Here is an 18,966-nt window from a genome sequence, read left to right as displayed (position 1 = left end):
GAGAAGCGACAAAACCCTTCCATCGTTTGTTCACAACTTTATTCCCACACTGACAGTGTGTGTGTCTGTGTGCTTGTGTGTATGTGTGTGTGTGTGTGCCTGTGCATCTGTCTTTATGTGTGTGGAGGGGAGGTTTATGTGTGGGTATATGTATGTGTGTGGGGGAGCTAGTGTGGGAATGTGTGTGTGTGTGTGTGTGTGTCTGTGTGTGTGCGCGTGTGTGTGGGTGTCTGTGGGTATGTGGGGATAAGTGTCGGTATGTGCGCATTTGTGTGTGTGTGTGTGTGTGTGTGCGTGTGTGCGTATGATGGTGTGTGCGCGCATGTGTGTGTTAGCACAGAAAGAGGGAAGTGAGTGAGCGATGTATTTTGGCGGAGAGGAAAAGGGAGGAAAGGTTAAAGAAGATAAAAGATGAGAGGTTAAGAGATAGAGAACGAGAGAGAGAGGGAGGGGGGGGGGTAAAGTGAGTCTGACCTCTGACCCTGCTCAGTGATTGGCTGACAGTTGGCAGAGAGGAGCCTTCTGAAGCGCTGGGTTGCGTTTTGCCTCTCTGTGCGTCCTAGCTCCTCTTAAACCTCCAGGCCTTCCCTCGTGTCCTTCCCTTCGGTTCCGGGGGTCTGACCCTCTGCTAGGAGCCGAGGACACCCCTTAACGTGACCGTATCCTCACAGGAAGGGCTCTGGCGGTGGGTCAACTCTGCAGCAGACATCTACGAACAACTCGCCGAATGGAGAAAAATGATTGGCTGGGAAGACGGTAGGTTGTGATTGGTCCATTGTGCCTCAGCTCAAGCATTAAGGAAAAGCTTTTCTCAGGTGGAGCAGGCTGTAAGCACCCTGTATCAGATCCCTGTCAGGCACGCCCCCCAGCCAGGGGGCGGAGCTGGGGGGTCCTGGGTTTAAGAGCTATGAGTTCACCGCCACTGCTAAAGCCTTAACGCGTTCTGACGTCGCCCTGAAGCCATCCAGAGCTTTGGGGGTAAGGCCGCCTGTCTCCTCTAGATCAGCGGGCACTGAAACGATCCCCATCCTCCCTCCGTCCTTCCTCCCTCCATCTCTCCTTCCTCCCCCCCTCCTCCCTTTCTCCCTCCTCCCTCTCTCCCCCTCCCTCTCTCCTTCCTCCCTCTCTCCATCCTCCCTCCTTCCTTTCTCTCTCCTTCCTCCCTCTCTCTTTCTTCCCTCTCTCCTCCCTCTCTCATTCCTCCCTCTCTCCTTCCTCCCTCTCTCCTCCCTCCTCCCTCCCTCCTCCCTCCTCCCTCTCTCCCCCCTCTCTCTGCGTCTCTCTCTCGCGGCCAGTCTGCTAATTGGAACCAGGACCTGTAAAGTCGGGAACTTAAGTAAAACACGCCGTAAAGTCCTGAAGGCCGGCCGTAAACCAGCCACTTTCCTCGGCGCTCTTCAAGCGCGGGCGGAGTGAAGCCCGGGCGTAAACCTTTACGAGGACCCCTGGGCGCAGCCGTAAAAGCGTTAATAGAGATGAGATATGAGCGCTGGCCTCCCATTTTGTTGCCCCCCCCCCCCCCCCCCCCCCCAACTCCCTTCTCTCTTATTTACTCTCTCCCCCCCCCCCCCCCCCCCCCCCTCTGGTGCTCTGGGAGGGGGTCAAGTGTGGTTCTGAGGAGGCTGCTGTCGTGTGTTTGAGGAGGAGCAGAGAGGGCTGGACCCGACTGGTCTGGTCTGGTCTGGTCTGGCCCTGGTTCTGGTCCAGTCCTGGTCCTGGCTTTGGTTTCGGTCTGGGTGGGGTCTGGTGTGGACCAGCCCAGATGTGTGTTGGTGGTTCCCTGTGTTGGGGCGGTCCCCTCGTTTGGGGTGGTGGCCCCCCACTGTGAGTGCTAATCCGCTGATCACATGACGAACGGCCTCCCGCCTGAAGTCTGACGCTCACCGAGTATTACCTCTCTGCTATGGGGTCACACTCACACACGCACACAAACACACACACACACACACACACACACACACACACACACACACACACACACACACACACACACACACACACACACACACACACACTGTGGCATCCCGCCACGGGAGCCTCGGCCTGGACAGGCCCGGGGTACCGTAAAGGACTGGGTATACCACCCCCACCCACCAGCCGGCGATGGAGAGCAGCCCATTCGGCTCCCCAATCAGGGTGATTGGTGGACACCTGGCCGAAAGCGGAGGGGCCATCTTAAAAGGAGGACCAGCCCAGCACAGCACGGGTCGGGAGGAAGAAGGAAGCGCTCGGGTCCACATGCAGCTAGAGGCCCACGGAGGCCCTAGAGACCGCGAGTGCCTTGGTTGGCTAAAGTTGACTGTTAATAAATGCCCACAATGGCTTTAACCTTCACCAAACGCGTCGTTTGTACCGGTAACCCGGCTCATTTGGGTAGCGGGTTACCACATATGGTGGAGAATGCAGGCATCAAGAGCCCACTACAACCCCCCGGTAAAGTACCCCACCCCGCCGCCGCCGCCGCAAGGGACGTCGCCGCCGCCGAAAGGGACGTCGCCGCCGCCGCAAGGGACGTCGCCGCCGCCGCAAGGGACGCCGCCGCCGCCGCCGCAAGGGACGTCGCCGCCGCCGCAAGGGACGCCGCCGCCGCCGCAAGGGACGCCGCCGCCGCAGCGGGAGAGAAGGCCGCAGCGCGAGGCCGGGACGGGGCTGCGCCGCCGGCCGGCGCGGACGTGGGGACGGGTCGGCCCTGTATGCTGGCGACCTGCTGGGCGCAGGGAACATCTGGTAGTCCGACCATCCCGGCGCGGGTGATGAACCGGGACACGCAGGCCCTCCTGGACACTGGCAGTGCGGTTACCCTCCTTCGCCCCGACCTGGCGGGTGGGAAGGCAGGGGAGCCTATGGAGGTGGCCTGCGTCCACGGGGACACCCGGACCTACCCCACGTGTCATGGGGTTGTCCGCACCACACACGGTGTGTTCACGATCCGGGCGGGGATTGTCCCCCACCTACCGGTTCCCGTGGTAATCGGGAGGGACTGTCCGATTTTCCGCCGGGGTTGGGACCCGGTACTAGAGTCCCAGGGCAGGAGAGATGCGGTTGCCGTCGCGGCAAGAGAAGCGGTTGCCGTCGCGGCGAGGGATGCGGCCGGCGCCGCTGCGAGAGGTGCGGCCGCCGCCGCCGCGAGGGACGCAGCCGCCGCCGCAGGAGACACCCGTCGAGATACCAGCCCTGGCGGGTCCCTCGGCTACCTGGGGCTTGGGCAAAGGGTGGAGGAGTGTGGCATCCCGCCACGGGAGCCTCGGCCTGGACAGGCCCGGGGTACCGTAAAGGACTGGGTATACCACCCCCACCCACCAGCCGGCGATGGAGAGCAGCCCATTCGGCTCCCCAATCAGGGTGATTGGTGGACACCTGGCCGAAAGCGGAGGGGCCATCTTAAAAGGAGGACCAGCCCAGCACAGCACGGGTCGGGAGGAAGAAGGAAGCGCTCGGGTCCACATGCAGCTAGAGGCCCACGGAGGCCCTAGAGACCGCGAGTGCCTTGGTTGGCTAAAGTTGACTGTTAATAAATGCCCACAATGGCTTTAACCTTCACCAAACGCGTCGTTTGTACCGGTAACCCGGCTCATTTGGGTAGCGGGTTACCACAACACACACACACACACATACTCACACACACGCACACAGACACTCAAGCATACGCACTCTCACAAACACACATACACACACACACACACTCACACACTCACACACACAGACACTCAAGCACACGCACTCTCACAAACACACATACACACACACACAGACACTCAAGAACACGCACTCTCACACACACACACATACACTCACACACACAAACACGCAGAGACTCTCTCTCAAACACACACATACACACACACACACACACACAATGTCAACATAAAAACTGTAAATCATTTACAATTTTGGGAAATGTCAAGTTCTACACCGGATTAAACCAAAGAATCTCGGACTGGTCAAATGGATCTTAACAACGACATCTGTGTACTGAGAGGTTTTATGTAATACAGGTCTGAGTCAGAAAATATCCTCAGCGGATCCTGATTCTTACAGAAACATTCACTCCCAGCACTCTGTCCGTTGTCTTCTTTTCTAGTATTTATCAAGCATGTTTCCAGTATTTATCAAGCATGTTTCCGGTATTTATCCAGCATGTGTTCCAGTGTTTATCAAGCATGTTTCCAGTATTTATCTAGTATATTTGCAGTATTTATCTAGAATCCTTCCAGTATTTATTTAGATTGTTTCTAATATATATTTAGTATGTTTCTATTATTTATCTACCATGTTTCCAGTATTGATCTACCATGTTTCCAGTATTTATCTACCATGTTACTAGTATATATCTTGTATGTTTCTAGTATTCATCTAGCATTTTTCCAGTATTTATCTGGTATATTTCTAGTATTTTCCTAGTATGTTCCTCGTATTTTCCCAGGCGTGGATATTGGCGGTCTGAGGCGCGGACCTCATCAGTCATCCTCAGTGTTTTCCTCTCCGGGCCTCAGCCCCACAGACTTTGTTCAGACGTTTGTTCTCCCGGTACTCCGGCTTAGAGACACCAGAGAACTGTGAGTGGTTCTAATGTGGGACGGCTCAGGACAGCCGTGATTAGAGTGAGGCTCTGAGCCGGGCCCCCAGGGGTCCTGCTGTGTTCTGGGGACCCTGGAGGTTAATGAAAGCTGCCCGGGGGCCCGCCGCTGTGACAAATGGAGCCTGTAGTTGTTGTGTTTTCACTCCCTCATATATCGCAATCTGAATCAGCGTCGTTCCTGTAATAGAGAGCGATGGCCGGACCGCGGTCGCTCAGTGGGACACCCGACCCAGTTACCAACCCCCCCCCCCCCCCCCCAACCCGGTAACAGGACCCCCCTCCCGCTCTCCCGCCGCGGGGTCAGTGCCCGGCCGCCACGTCTGTTAGCCCACAAATGATGTCGCCGCTGGAGACCTTACAAAACAATCGGTTTATTTTACAAATGATAATGATTTCTTTTCAAGTCCGCCTGGCCCAGAGCCCCCCTCTGCGCGACTGAAACACCAGCTAGCGTTGCGCTAACGTCGAGGTAGCGCAGCGCTAACATCCCCGTTAGCCCTGTGGGCTCCGGGGTTCACAGCGCTGGCGTCTCGCCCCTCAGACCACTCTGGATTAATCTCCTCCTCGTTATATAATATATAAATATAGAACCATTCCTTATCATTAGCCATTAGAACCATTAGAGTAGAGGCTCTGATTCTGACCCCAGGGAGGACTTGGGGGGGGCGGGTCTCGGACTCTGTTTGGCCCCTTGGACCCTGACCCCCCCCCCCCCCCCCCCTCCGAACCCTCCTCCATAAAACAGACAGGTACTTAAAGCGGGGAGCAGAGATCAGCCGTAGGAAAACAAGGATGATTAATGGAGCAAGAGCTCTACTTTCATCTGGCTCTGTTTCAGCCCCCCCCCCCCCCCCCCCCAGACTGGGACTAGGACGACCTGAGGTAGACCTGGACCAGGACCACCACCCCCCAGACCTAGACCAGGACCCCCACCCCCCAGACCTGGACCAGGACCACCACCCCCCAGACAAGGACCAGGACCCCCACCCCCCAGACCAGGACCAGGGCCCCCACCCCCCAGACCTGAGGTAGACCACCGCCCTCCAGATCTGGAACCAGGTCCCAGTTCACGTCCCCCCAGACCCCCTCCCCCCGACACCAGGTCCTCCACTAGACCCCCTCATAGATCCTGAACCTCCTCTTCCAGCTCCGAGTCCACTCCTGCTAGACCGGGGGAAAGGGGGAGGGGCTTGTAGAGGAAGTCTCCTATCGAGAGTTAATTCTGTTCTCTGATTGGATAGGCAGATCATGGTTTCCTGGTTTCAGTTTGTAGTTTTGTAGTTTTTGGGTTGTTAATGTTTTTCAGTGTGGTGCATCAGTACTGTTACATAATAACATTTAAAGGTACATTCTGGTAATAATTTCATAACCCATGCTGGCTGCAGGCCAACACCTCTGAGCTGTGATTGGTCCAACCTCTCATCACATTGTCATCAATCATGATTCCTATCCTCATTGTCGTTGTGGTTACGGCGGCGGGAGACTCGAAGCGCTGGTCGCACTTTATTATCATTATTTTATGACATCATCACCATCGCGGCGTCATTAATCACCGCCCTTTGATTGCCGTGGGAAACGGAGACCAAACGAGGTGACCGTCGTTTGTTATCATTACTCCTGTGACATCATCATTACATCATCATTAATTCCCATCCCCTCATTGCCGTGGTAACGGCGGCTGAAGCAGGTTGAGGCGCAGGTCGGCCATGTTGGAGGAACGCAGTCCGCACCTGGAGGTGAAACCAGATCCCCCGCCTGGTGTGTGTGTGTGTGTGTGTGTGTGTGTGTGTGTGTGTGTGTGTGTGTGTGTGTGTGTGTGTGTGTGTGTGTGTTCTTGTGTGTGTGTGTATGCGTGCGTGTCTGGCATGCCTGCCTGCTTGGATGCGCGCTTATGTGTTCCTGTGTGTGTGCACCTGCGCGTGTGTGCGTCTGTGTGTGTGTGTGTGAGGTCAGGTCACCAGGATAATGTATTGTAAAGATGGTTCGTCATTAAGGCTGGACGTACTGACAGCAGAACAGGACTGAGTCGTCCCTCCGCCCGCAAGCTCCCAGCTGGGCGGAATTAGTTCCAGATCAGCCCATCACACACCGTAATGACATTAACACCATTAACACCCCCCCCCCCCCCACCTACCCCCTCCTTTGTTTCTTTAAGTGGATCAATAAAGTCATTCCTCTTGGTTACCTCTCCACCATACTGATCACCTATGGCCTGATGACATCACCGCAAATCACCCACCCTCACTCTCTCTCCCTCTCTCTCTCTCTCCCTCTCTCTCTCAATCTCTCTCTCTCATTCTCTCTCTCTCTCTCTCTCTCTCTCTCTCTCTCTCTCTCTCTCTCTCTCTCTCTCTCTCTCTCTCTCTGTCTCTCTCCCTCTGTATCTCTCTCTCTATCATACAGGAGTAATCTTAATTGATCTTTGACCCTGGACCACTGTCTATTGACTTGCCAAACTGCGGCTCCGTGACCCGACAGCTGAGCTTTCGCAAATTAACTCTTTATCAATTTATCAATTTATCAATTTATCCATTGAACACGCCGTGGCCACAAAGTGTATTAACCCTCAACGCTACGGCTGAGGATCGTATGACAGGGTCACATGACAGGGAAGTGTGCATCATCCTGCATGGAAACAAGGAGGAGGTGATGTGGGAGGAGGTGGAGGAGGAAAAGGAGAAGGAGGAGGAGGAGGTGAAGGAGGAGGAGAAGGAGGAGGAGGAGGAAGAGGTGGAGGAGGAGGAGAAGGAGAAGGAGGAGAAAGAGGTGGAGGAGGTGTCTTTCTGTACATTTTCGTAATTTATATCCAGCATTTTATTAATAAACTGATAAAAACAGAAAAAAGCACTTAAAACAGCCACTTAATTTAATCCTGATGTAGTTGATTGTAAGGGAAAGGGTGGAGCTGCACCAAGTGAAGTTTATTCTGACAGCCTTTGTTCAAATGTCCACAGAGCTTACATTGTTTTTAGAGTAGAACCAACCTTTAGTTTCATTGGATGTATTGGTATTGAGAGCTATTGTGGTTTCATCAGTTTAGGGTCAGGAGGCCACTCACTGCTTCATCACTGAGTCAGATAACAGGTGTGAGTGTTTGAGTGCAGACACCTGAGTCTGGAAACCTCCATCAGCAACACCATCACAAATCACTGTCGGCCGGCGTCCAGCATCCTTTACCACCTACTCCCTACCTAGAGAGTCAATTGGATCTCTGCTCAACTCCACAGATGAACCAGCGACGTCACTAGGGCTCCAGCGAGCGCCGCTGATGTGTGTCTGATGCTGTTGTGTGTCTGATGCAGTTGTGTGTGAGGGTCTGATGCTGTTTTGTGTGCGGGTCTCTGCGGTTCTCCATTGGTAACAAACAGCCTCTCTGCGCCGGTGACATTATTAGGAGCCGCGGCGGAGAGAGGCGACACTGTGTAAAAACAAACCAAATGTCAGGTCGGCTACAGCCAGCAGCGGCGTAATGAAAGCCCGTCGGACTCTGTTAGCGCTCAGCTGACCTTTCTGCCGTCGCCCGCCTGACATTCCGCAGACGGACGGAGAGGCGGGGAGCGGGCGGGGGGGCGGAGGCGTCGGGGGGGGGGGGGTTCACGTCGGTCCCGTTAGGGAGCGGCGGGCATCGATCGCAGCTCCGTGTTTCAGAAAGGGTCGATGTGCTGCAGAGTTGACACCGACTAGCCCCCCCCCCACCCCCTCGCTCTCTACAGACTCTCTTTATTAGCTCCGAGCTCCGAGAGGAGGAAGCAAAGAACACTGCTGGTGTTAAATTACTGCAAACTCTCGAACAAAAGTGTATAAGTATTAAGTGGGAAATGGACTGCATTAATACAGTGCTTTTCTAACAAGTGGCCACTCAAAGCGCTTTACAATACTGCCTAACATTCTTCCAATCATGCACACATTCACACACCAACGGCGGAGTCAACCACACAGGGCGATAGCCAGCTCGTCAGGAGCAGTCAGGGTGAGGCGTCTCGCTCAGGGACACATCAACACTCAGCTAGGAGGAGCCGGGGATCAAACCAGCAACCCTCCGGTGACCAGCCAACCCGCTCTACCTCCTGAGCCACATGCCGCCCCTAGAAGCATGATGTCAAACAAACAATCAGAAGCCTGTTTATAATAATCCGGGACCAGTTATCCTTACACCTGTCTGTGTGTCTGTCTGCTTATCTCCCTATCGTCCATCTCTCTCCTCTCTCTCATCCACCTGAAGTGTGTTCAACGCTGATCTCTGTGTAACACCTCCTCCACCTCCTCCCACGTCACCTCCTCCCACATCAACTCCTCCACCTCCTCCCCCATCCCCTCCTCTCCGTCCCCGGGGGGGGTTCGGCTCTGCAGGTCAGCGGTCAAAGGGGAGCGAGGGCCGACCGGAGAGGCAGGTGCTTAATAACGGAGCAGGGTGAGATTAAAGCGTTTGTGCGCGGGCGTTATTAAAAGCCGCTGTAATTAGTTCAGAACGTCGTGTCGCCGCGCCAATAAGAGCAGCCTAACGCGGTTAGCGCCGGATCACCGGTAATTGTGGAAAATGAACAATGTCTTCCACACAAAGAGAGAGAGGGGGGAGAGAGAGAGAGACAGAGAGGCCCAAATCCACAAGGAGTTAAATTAGAGGCCTACAGAAATTGTGTGTGTGTGTGTGTGTGTGTGTGTGTGTGTGTGTGTGCGCATGCGTGTGTGTGTGTGTTTGCGTGTGTGTGTGTGTGCGTGCGTGTGTGCGTATGTGTGTGTATGTGTGTGTGTGTGTGTGAGGCCCTTTGTTCAGATTCTTCATTCTTTATTAAATTCTGTTGATGTGTGTGATATTGAAGTGTTTAATATCATTCATGGTGAGGACCAGGAGATGAATTGTGTTACAAGTCCTGTTTGATTTAGGAAGGGGGGGGTTATGGTGGAGGGGGGGGAGGGATCTGTTTTAGTCGCTTCCTACATCTTGTTGTTTTTTTATTATGTTGACTGTTTTTATTTTTAACAAATTGTACTTAGAATACACAAAAATATTATTGCAGTTTATCATCAAGAATATTACTTTCAATCTCAACCTGTCATGAATATAACGTGTTGCTTGAATTCCCTCGGTTCTGATTGGCTGGTGGACCGCCCCCTTTCTAGTCCAGTTGTGACATCAGAACATGTGCAGATTCAGGATGTCTTGTTTATCGACAGCTGATCTATTGCTGTTCTTATTGTTCTTATTGTGTTTACGCAAACCGCACCTCAACGACACCTCGGACTGCTAGGCTAACAAAGCTAGGCTAACGACCCCACCTGGCCCTAAGGCTAGCGTAGCAAGGCCAACACTTCCGCTCCTCTAGGTGAAGACCGGTCTGACCGGTCTGGTCTGGACAGGTCCCGGGTTGAGGAGGAGATGAACCGCCAGACGACCCGCTGCAGCTGCTTCATGTTAGCCTGACCCCTCGCACGCCGTACCTCTGCACTCACTCTCTCCACACACACACACACACACACACACACACACACACACACACACACACACACACACACACACACACACACACACACACACACACACACACACACACACACATATGTTCATACAGACACAAACACGCACGCACACACACACACACACACACACACACACACACACACACACACACACACACACACACACACACACACACACACACACACATACAATCACACACCGGACGCACACACACACAGAGTAACGCAAACAGTCACACACACCTCCAGAGCAGCGGTCGCTACCAGATGGCTAAACAAACACGCCACCCCGTAACTCAGCTCCACTTAGCGGACCGCCGTCACCCACCTACACCCTCGCTGTGGGAGGACGGGGGAGGAAGGGGAGGACGGGGGAGAAACAACAACAGCACCAGGAGAAGGATGGGCTTCATAAACATTCCTACTGGCTGTGTTTAGTGTTAATCATCACCACCATCCATCCCCGGCCTGCTCCTCTACCCCTCTACCCCTCTACCCCTCTAACCCCCTCCCTCTCCCTGACTCTACACGACACACCCCAGTCTTTCTCCCCCCTCTCTCCTCTCTCCCTCTCTCCCTCTCCCCCCTTCTCTCTCCCTGACTCTACACCCACTCACCCCTTTCTCTCCACCCCCTCCCTCTACCTGTCTCTTCACCCCCTCCCTCTACCTGTCTCTCCACCCCCTCTCTCTACCTGTCTCTCTCCCCCCCACCTCCCTCTCTCTCTACTCACTCATTCCTCAATGACTCCCCTTCTCACTGTCTATGTTCTGTTCTCTCTCTCTCTCTCTCTCTCTCTCTCTCTCTCTCTCTCTCTCTCTCTCTCTCTCTCTCTCTCTCTCTCTTCTCTCTCTATCTCTCTCTCTCTCTCTCTCTCTCTCTCTCTCTCTCTCTCTCTCTCTCTCTCTCTCTCTCTCTCCCTCTTTCTCTCCCCCTCTCTCTCTCTCTCTCTCTCTCTCTCTCTCTCTCTCCCTCTCTCTCTCCCTCTCTCTCTCTCCCTCTCTCTCTCTCTCTCTCTCTCTCTCTCTCTCTCTCTCTCTCTCTCTCTCTCTCTCTCTCTCTCTCTCTCTCTCTTTCAGTGCAAAGCATGCGTAAGAGAGAGAGAGACAGTGGTTGGGGGAGAGAGGGAGAGGGTTCGGACAGAGAGCGAGAGACAGAGCAAGAGGGACTCGACCATTGATCTTGTGTTGGCTCCCAGCACTGAGGTCAGGGGTTAAGAGTGAGTAGGTTGTGGGGTCGTTTCCCAGCCTGTCGTGGGTGAGAGATGGGTGCTGCTCTCTACTCTGCAGCTTTCAGCAGCCTCCATCGTCCACAGCACAACCTCCTCATCTGCCAGTGAGAACATGTACTAACACATTATTACACATTTTAAAATGTAATTACACGTTATGATATGTTATTACACATTATGACATGTTATTACAAGTTATGACATGTTATAACACGTTATGACATGTTATTACAAGTTATGACATTTTCATCAACAGTTTCTATCCCAAAGCAGTCACCGTAGTGAGCGAATGTGCTGATGAGAAAGTATTTTTTTTTATTGACTATATATTAAGTTACCTTTCTTTTTTTCTTCAGTCCAGTATGTGAGTGCATCGAATTTCGTTGTATTCCTGTGCAATGACAAATAAATAAATCTAATCTAATCTAATAACACGTTGTAACATGTCACATTCTGTATAAATTCCCAATTCACTATTAAGCGATATTATCCAAAAGATCTAGTGCAAGCATTCAGATGCCTTATCTTATATCTTAAAATCTAGGAGCGAAAATATTCTTGAATTTGCTGTCATATACTTAATAATATAGTACATAAAACAGATGCTGGTATCGTCTCATTACATATGAAGGTGATTAAACACTAGCTGACTGCTACAGCTGCTGGAATACTTTTATGATCTCATTATATGATTATACAATTATGATATGGGTTCAACTCTGATCAAACATGTTCTTTGAACTGACGAGGCCTGCTAAGATTCAGCTGCTCTGAAGCACTACTCTGCTTCTCTGATCTGATATGTATGTATGTATGTATGTATGTATGTATGTATGTATGTATGTATGTATGTATGTATGTATGTATGTATGTATGTATGTATGTATGTATGTATGTATGTATGTATGCATGCATGCATGCATGCATGCATGCATGCATGCATGCATGCATGTATGTATGTATGTATGTATGTATGTATGTATGTATGTATGTATGTATGTATGTATGCATGCATGCATGCATGCATGCATACATGTATGTATGTATGTAGGTATGTATGTATGTATGTATGTATGTACCCTAGCAAATAATATAGCCTGCTACATCACCTATCATGCTATCTTACATGCCACATTCCCTAGCATGCTACATAACCTTGGATGCTATCTTATATCCTACATCACCTAAAATGCTACGTAACCAAGCATGCTTCATAACCCAGTATGTTGAAAAACCTCGCATATTACATACTATAGCAAGCTACAAAACCTTATCTTCCGTGTACCCTAGAGTACTATACACTCTAACATGCTATGTGGCCTAGCATGCTAGGTCACGGATGAGCCACCAGATACAGAGGAGAGGATACGCTGAAAGAGGCCAAGCTGCTATCAGAAAGCTATTTGTGCTAATCTTGGTGGTGTATTCTACGAGGGACAGGAAGCGGTCATGAGATCCAGACGGCCGTCAGACGGGACTTGGATGGAGCGAGCGAGATCCCACGAACACCGTCGGTGGGACCGCTACAGGGCTGAGATCTTCACCGTGAATCCAATCCGTGAAGAAGCTCTCTCTGACAGCCATGTTGGATTCATCCAGCGGTGACCACAGAACACACGATGATGTCACTTGTAGATATCCTCTGAACTCCTCCCCTCTATCTTCTCTAGGCTCCGCCTACTCCTGAGCTCAGTCTAAAATACCACCCAGCTCAACCAATCAGCACAGCTCGTAAGCACTTAACGAGAACCTCTGAAACGCCCCAGACACCAGACAGAGTGGGAGGAGCCAGGGAGGAGCCGAGGGTAGACGACGTCCTCACCAAACCGGGGCTCGCCATGTGCATCAGACTGACCCCCCCCCCCCTTCCCCCGCATGATGTCATCGCCTTGGCACGCGCTCAGTGAGGCTCAGAGCTGCCAGCTCCCTGATATAGGGGGTAGAGGGGGCGAAGGAGGGGGGTAGGGGGGGAGGAGAGAAGGGAGGGGGATGGGACGAGAGGGGGAGGAGAGGGAGGAGAAGGAGAGGGAGGAGAAGGAGAGGGAGGGGGGGAGGGAGGAGAAGGGAAGGGAAGGGAGGGGGGAGGGAGGGAGGTGAGAGAGGAGGCGAAGAGAAGGGAGGGGGGAGGGAGGGAGGAGAGGAGAGGGGGGGAGGGAGGAGAGGGAGGTAGGTGAGGAGGGAGGGAGGTGAGGGAGGAGAGGGGGGGGACAGCAGGGATGGGGTCATGAAGACATCTGAAAGTGAGCGCTGGCAACGGGGGGGCCCCAGCCTCGTCACGGTGCTGATGTGTGAGAGGCTGGGGGGGGCTCGGGTCTGGAGGCTCCGCACCGCGGGGGTCCCACGCAGACCGCGAGGACCAGAGCTCCCATTCTGTCTGCTGCACATCACGCCGCACGCGTGTGTGTGTGTGTGTGTGTGTGTGTGTGTGTGTGTGTGTGTGTGTGTGTGTGTGTGTGTGTGTGTGTGTGTGTGTGTGTGTGTGTGTGTGTGTGTGTGTGTGTGCGTGCGTGTGTGTGTGTGTGTGTATGGTTGTGTGTGCATGTGGTTGAGCTAAAGAGTGTGTTTCCGGGCAGGGCTTCACGCTAAGCGCCCACCCCCCCCCCCCCCCCCCCCCCCCCCCCCCCCCCCCCCCCTGCTGTGAACCAGACCCCCGGCTCGCTGTAACGACTCTATTAGAGCACAGCCAATCAGAACAGGACCCTGTCACAGCACAGCCAATCAGAGCACAGGCCATCACGGCATCGTAGCGCCGCTACACGCTAGGAACACACGAGCGGAATACAAAGTTTAAACGTCTTTAAATGTCTTTAGAAGCGGCTTTGCTACAAGTTTTACACTAGCAATGCGGTACAGTAGTACTGTAATACAATACTACTGCAGTATATCTCTATAACAGTACCTTCAGTAGTATATACCAGTACTGCAGTGTAGCTGCAGAAGTACTGTAGTATAACTATCGGCAGTACCTACAGAAGTCCATACCAGTACTGCAGTAGTACTGTAGTAGCTATATAAGCAGTACTTTCAGCAGTACATTTCTGCATTAGTACTGTACTACAGTATTATTTTAGTAGCTATGTAAATAGTACCTTCAGTAGTACATACCGGTACTGCAGTAGTATTGTAGTGTATCGATAAGAAGCACTTTTACTAGCACTGCGGTAGAACTAGTCCTGCTCTAAATGCAGTACCTTCAGTAGTACATACCAGCACTGCAGTAGTATATACCATTCCTTTAGTAAAACTGCAGTAGTACTCTGAAGATGAAGGCCTTTGGTTTCTTCTTCCTCCCCTGAGGCTAATCCAGTCTCAGGCCCAGAGTCTGTTAACCCGTTCGTTCTCATCAGCACTATTACTCATTTAGTTTCCAGGTTATTTACAGAGCACTGCAGTCAGAGGCTCCGCCCCCACGCTCACCTCCTATTGGCTGTGCAGCGACAGGGGGGGGGCGTGGCCACCTCCAGGCCGATAGTGTTTAAAAGCGAACACCCTGGGTGACACAACGTCGATGTGTGCGTCGGTCGAGACTGAATAAACACGGCCGCACTTTGGGCCCTGCATCGACCGGCCGTCATTAGAGATGGAACAGAAGGAGCTCATTATGGAGAGACTGGTGACCAGTCAGTCAGCCTCTACTGGTGACCAGTCAGTCAGCCTCTACTGGTGACCAGTCAATCAGCTTCTACTGGTGACCAGTCGGTCACCCTCACCACCACTAGCACCACCTCTAGAACCACCACTAGCACCACCTCTAGCACCACTTCTAGCACCATTACTAGCACCACCTCTAGCACCACCACTAGCACCACCTCTAGCACCACCTCTAGCACCATTACTAGCACCATCACTAGCACCATCACTAGCACCACCTCTAGCCCCACTACTACCACCACCTGTAGCACCCCCTCTAGCACCATTACTAGCACCATCACTAGCACCACCTCTAGCCTCACCACTAGCACCACCACTAGCACCACCATAAGCCCCACCACTAGCACCACCTCTAGCACCATTACTAGAACCACCTCTAGCACCACCAGTAGCACCATTACTAGAACCACCTCTAGCAGGAAGGGGAGGGAGGGGGAGGGAGGGAGACAGCGGGGAAAAGTGTGTTGACTTCCAGAAGATTCCGTTGGTGCTGTTTACCAACAGACCTGCAGAGAAACACCTGCATTGTCGCCGACATGCCCGTCGTCATGGCGATCTACATTCCCATCCCTCTAGCACCAACATTAGCCCCACCTCTAGAACCACCACTAGCACAACCTCTAGCACCACCACTAGCACCACCTCTAGCACCACCTCTAGCACCATTACTAGAACCACCTCTAGCACGTCCACTAGCACCAACACTAGCCCCACCTCTAGCACAACACTAGCCCTCTGTTAAACCCCCACTGTGTACTGTACTGTGTTTAAGAATTAAACCTCCACTTCAAACACTGAAATCGGGATATATAACCTTCCATTTAAGTTTGAAATGTAAAGGTATTCGATAACGAATACTGGGTTTGAAAGTAAACCTTCACTGGTACTGTGAGTAAACCTTTACTAGTGTTGTGTGTAAATCTCTACTGTAGCACAAACACTATTCTCTGTACAACACTGCATCACTGGCACTGTGAGTTTGTGTGTGTGTGTATGTGTGTGTGTGTGGGTGTGAGTGTGTGAGTGTGTGAGTGTGTGTGTGTGTGTGTGTGTGTGTGTGTGTGTGTGTGTGTGTGTGTGTGTGTGTGTGTGTGTGTGTGTGTTTCCTGCACCAGGCCAGAGGGAGGGGGGATAGCGGAGGGTGTGTGTGTGTGGGGGGTGGTAGAGGAGAGGGGGGGGGGGGGGGGGGGGGGGGGGTAGAGGAGGCTGAATGTGAGGGTGTGGGGGGGGGGGTCTGGCTGTGCTCCAGGCTCTCAGCAGAACACGGTTGCGGGGGGGGGGGGGGGGGGCGGAGGGGCTTGCTGGTTGCGGGGGGGCGGGGGGGTGGTAGAGGAGGGTCGGGGGTGGTCTGGCTGAGCGGTTGGGGGGGGGGGGGTTGCGGTGCATTGATCTGTCCCCTGGTGGGTCTCACCGGAGCGCCGCAGCGATTAACCTCTACACCGCACGGCCACGCCCGCTAGCCGCGCGACAAGCTATCTCTCTCCGAGGTTAATTAAAACTAAACACTGGGAGGGGGGGGGAGCAGGGAGGGGAGGGAGGGGGAGGGAGGGAGACAGCGGGGAAAAGTGTGTTGACTTCCAGAAGATTCCGGTGGTGCTGTTTACCAACAGACCTGCAGAGAAACACCTGCACTGTCGCCGACATGCCCGTCGTCATGGCGATCTACATTCCCATCCTTATCGTCGTTAAGACGATAAAAATAATAAACGACTTTTGAGTGATTACTAATAGCCATTGCAATTATCCATCCCCAACGAATCGCCGATTTGAAGTGGTCCAGTCCGTAGTCTGATGAAGCGTTTGGAATGGAGAAGTTACAGGACTTGGTGGTATGAAAGTGATTCGATCCCAGACTGTGTGTCATGTGACAGGAGGAGGGGGGCGTGTCCAAACCGTCCATCATGTCGCTGCTGTACCTTTGATATCTGATGAGAACACACTGTACTGATCTCCTGATGATCCTGATATCTCACTCTCACTCACTTCCAAAACATCTCAGCTATCAGAGCACAGAAGACATTCTTTCAATGATTGTCACACACACGCACGCACACACACACACACACACACACACACACACACACACACACACACACACACACACACACACACACACACACACACAGACACACACACACACACACACACACACACACACACACACAGACCAACAAACACACACAAACACAGACACACACACACAGACCCACACAGAGACACATACACAGAGACACACACACACACACACACACACACACAGAGACCCACACACACACACACACACACAGAGACGCGCACACCCACACACACACACACACACACACACACACACACACACACACACACACACACACACACACACACACACACACGTACAAACACACGCGCACACGCACACAGGAGATCAATAAAGAGTAATCTCAACGATGTCGCGCCGTCAATGAAGTGTCAGGTGAGGCTGTCGGGTTGTCGAGATGATGCGCGAGCCGGTGTCATAACGACGCAGTACACCGGAGCTTCGCGGCGCGCCGACGGAGCAGACAGTGACGAGCAGCGGAAGAAGCACACTGCTGATGGATCACCGGCGTGGAGCATACATACTTTATGAACTTCTTATTGAAACGCCGCTTTACGCTCGCCTCCTTCTGCGCAGTATCACGGCCGTTCATTTAAGAGCCGGCGCTCATCGCATTAGCTCCTCGCCGACGCGGAGAACGTCTTTATGAGCTGGAGACGCTCCCGCTGTAACCCGGTTAGAGGGATAGAGGACATGAGGGAGGCCAGCGTCAACACAAGGCTCCGGGACTCAGGGTCTGGAACTGTGTGTGTGTGTGTGTGTGTGTGTGTGTGTGTGTGTGTGTGTGTGTGTGTGTGTGTGTGTGTGTGTGTGTGTGTGTGTGTGTGTGTGTGTGTGTGTGTGTGTGTGTGTGTGTGTGTGTGTGTGTGTGTGCGTGCGTGCGTGCGTGCGTGCGTGCGTGCGTGCGTGCGTGTGTGTGTGTGTGTGTGTGTGTGTGTGTGTGTGTGTGTGTGTGTGTGCTCCTTAATGGCCTGCCACTGCAACACAGTCTCACTCCCTACTCGTCAAATGTGTGACGTATGGGCCATGGCCAAGGATCCCTGGCGTCAATTTCCGACGAAAAATGGGTACCTTTTTCGTCGTTTTTCAACGCGGGGTCCGTCAGATAGACATTCATGTTAATCCCTCACCGTCGGATATAGACGAAAGGAAATCGATGTTTATCAACGGTGATGCCGTAGCTATTGTCTATTGTTTGACAGATTCACCATTAAACGTGTTTCTAATGCCATTTCTAGCAAGAAATGTACTTTTTCCTTGAATAATCTTCAGTCAGTGAATGTGTATGATCTTTATTAATATTTATTATCTGAATGGGAAATGCAATATTTTAGGACAGATTCACCGTTAAACGTGTTTCTAATAACATTTCTAGCGAGAAATATGCTTTTTACTTGCATAATCTTCAGTCAGTGATTGTGTCTGATCTTTAGTTTTATAGTTATTAGGAAGACTTTATCGGCTCGCTCGCATGTTTCAACGACGTCAGGTTGCTAGGGACGCTGCTTTCGCTAAACTAGCAGCTCACGTGTTTCCTGCGTTTGTGTTATTAAACCGTTACTCTATGTAACTTTTAATGATTATTAAAATAGCAACCACCATAGCAACCATGACGGTCAAGTGACTGGATTCAGCCCCGTTGAAGAAAATAGAATACCTCCCTACACACTCTGTAGATTAATGATATTTAAATTATTATGACCATGAAGTCTTTATTTGCATGGGTTTACATTTCGTTCTGTGTAGCATGGAAAAATCGGAGAAACACTCCCATTCAGAATGCATTGGTTTACACTTCGTTCTTTGGAGCACGGTTATTTTTATTTATTTATTTATTTTCCATTTTTGAGGAGTTGCTTCAAAGATGCTAATTTTTCTGCAATAATCCAAAATCCAATGGAAAACCCGTTGGCTTTTTGTCAAGGGAACCGAGGGCTACGCTCACTTCCG

Source organism: Gadus chalcogrammus, chromosome 10 (assembly GCF_026213295.1).
Source record: "Gadus chalcogrammus isolate NIFS_2021 chromosome 10, NIFS_Gcha_1.0, whole genome shotgun sequence".
Classification (NCBI taxonomy): Eukaryota; Metazoa; Chordata; class Actinopteri; order Gadiformes; family Gadidae; genus Gadus; species Gadus chalcogrammus.
This window is presented reverse-complemented; position numbering follows the sequence as displayed.